Source organism: Gavialis gangeticus, unplaced genomic scaffold, assembly GCF_001723915.1.
Source record: "Gavialis gangeticus isolate Ggan-Ray unplaced genomic scaffold, GavGan_comp1, whole genome shotgun sequence".
Taxonomy (NCBI): domain Eukaryota; kingdom Metazoa; phylum Chordata; order Crocodylia; family Gavialidae; genus Gavialis; species Gavialis gangeticus.
The window spans coordinates 6,040,266-6,042,664 of record NW_017728973.1 but is presented as its reverse complement, the minus strand read 5'-3'; the positions used below and the strand labels follow the sequence as shown (position 1 = coordinate 6,042,664).

The 2,399-nt window shown below is 54.3% G+C and overlaps 1 long non-coding RNA gene across 1 annotated transcript in view; it reads right to left on the bottom strand.

Annotated features, from left to right (window-relative positions):
- The window catches only part of LOC109290687, a 16,486-nt gene extending 15,948 nt beyond the window's left edge, over positions 1–538 (bottom strand). Inside the window, exon 1 of the long non-coding RNA XR_002095654.1 lies at positions 528–538. This is a non-coding gene — a long non-coding RNA (uncharacterized LOC109290687). The remainder of the gene's footprint in view (positions 1–527) is intronic.
- Positions 539–2,399: the final 1,861 nt, after the last annotated feature.

Below are 2,399 nucleotides of genomic sequence, written 5' to 3'. Positions count from 1 at the left end.
GGACCCGCTGACTTGAACGCGTCCAGCCCCTCCAGAAGCTCTCTAACCCGGTCCTCCCCAACCTGAGGTCTGAAGGCGATCCCCTCGAGTCCGGCTTCTATCACAGCAGGGAAGTCCCGGTCCCTGCACAAGAAAACGGAGGTGAAGAATTGGTTAAAGGCTTGCCCTTGGTGAATCCAGGCTGGCTGTTTCTAATCACCTTCTTCTCCTCCAAGTGCTTAGAAAAGGATTTCTTAGGATCTGCTTCATGATTTGCTCCATGATTTATTCTCTTGGGGTTCAGGCAGTGAATCAAAACCATTAACTACTGGCCCAGACCCATGCATATATAAAGGGAGGAAAGCCATTTGCCCCTCCAAGGAACTCTCTGATCCCCCCTTCTGTTTTCAGAACAGCGCGCCATTAGGTAGGTTTCATTCTTTAGCTCTGAGGTGCAGGCAAGGAGTGAGGAGTGGGTCTCTCCTTACCACCCTGTCAAACTACTCATCTGAAGGCTGAGAGCATGGTGGCCATGGGCAGGACATGACATGGATGTGGGGATGGGTTGGGGGGCTGGACCTCCAAGTGGGATGCAGTGGGGCAAGGAGGAAAAAGGCTGAAGCTTATTGATACCACAGCAGCTGCCATGAGGGACTGTCAACTGCCAGCTCCTAAGAGCTCTCATTGGTGCTAGAGGAAGAGATCTGGTGATGGATGGAGAGACCGATGTGGAGAGAGGGGTTCCTATGGCTATAGGTCTTAGATAGATGGACAGGAAGGCAGCTTGGGCCTCCTGACTCAGGAGAACCTGTGCAGCTGGGAAAGCACTGGGGCCATTCAAGATGGGACAGCTCTAGTGAGATTTCCCTCAATAGGAAATCAGAGAATCATGGGTGGGATCCTAGAGCTGTCTGACCTCTTCCCAGACCTGGGCACAGATTCAGCCCCCATGAACAGTGACTAGGGCCCACCTTATCCTGGCTAGCTTGGGAGAGGCACACTGAGCCAGGCCCAGCAGATTTGGATTCAGACAAATGGAACCTATGGGGTGGGGACCACAGCTCCTGCTTTTGCAGCTCCAAAGTCCCCGTACAAACCTCAAAGACATCCATCATCAGGCAGGGCCTCCCTTTCCCCTCCCTGGGTGCAGGGGAGGGAGGGTGCCGTTTGCTCCCCATAGACCAAGCCCAGTGGGAATGGAAGTGGGTCATTCACTGGTGCTGCTCTGAGGCTGCATCACAGCCAACGTCACAGGCCTCTGACGATGCCTATCTCCTCCCCCTGTGCCGGGCAGGTGTGTGTAGGTCTCAAAAGCTTTCAGCTGAGACTATATTTAGCTGCTGTTTGTCATGCACGGATTTATTACCCACTGCCTGGAAACTGCAATGCAGCTTCAAGGAGACAGCAGCTGGAGAAGGGAGGAGAGGGGAGTGGCCATAGCAGGGCAATAGGGGGGAGCTAAGAGGTGAAGGAATAGGGTCCTCTCGGCCCCCCACACAAGAGGAAATGGCTGAAGAACAGCGGGGTTCCAGGCACTCGGACCTATGTCCTGTAGGTAATGTGAAAGGGAGAAAAAAAGGGTCTCCGCTCATGGCAGGCAAGGACCCTCAAAGTTTAAGGAGCGAGGCTCCCAGCACCTTCAGGAAGGACACCCACCCTGCCAGGTCTCTGTCCCTACCCCACAGACACTGCACAACACCACACCAGCCTGGCTGGGTCTAGGAATCCCCAAACATCCCACACCATCACACTGGCTCCCCAGAGACCCTGCAATAACACACCAGCCTGCCAGTCCCCACACACTTGAGACCCTCACAACACCAAGAGAAGTGGTGCTGGCTCCTACCCTGGGGGTCTTTAAGAGGAGGATAGATGTACACCTTGCTGGGGTCATTTGACCCCAGTACTCTTTTCTGCCATGGCAGGGGGTCAGACTCGATGATCTACTCAGGTCCCTTCTGACCCTAGAAACTATGAAACCACCCTGGCTTACATGACCCCCAGCACTCCCCTGAGACCAACAATAACATACCAACCTACACAGGTGTCCCCCCATTAACCCATATTCTTCCTTTGAGAGCTTCATATGGGCCTAAGTACAGGGCTGGTATCAATGACTCCACAGAGAGGGCAGCGGAAGAAGGAAAAGCTGAGCAGACCCAACTACTGTGTGTATTATGGGAGCACCCAGAGGCCCCAGCTGAGATGAGAGCCTCTTTGCTCAGACACAGAACACGAGACAGTCCCTGTTCCAGAGTTCACCATCTGATTGCTATGATTGTGAGCCTCCAAACCCTGAGGTGGCACTGAACTAGTCCCAGGCCCAGAGAAGAGCTCCATGAACAGGGCTGGGGGGAGTCTTCAGGAGCTGGGAGTGAGCGCTGCTGTCCTGAGTCCCAGCACCATGCCCTCCCCATTGG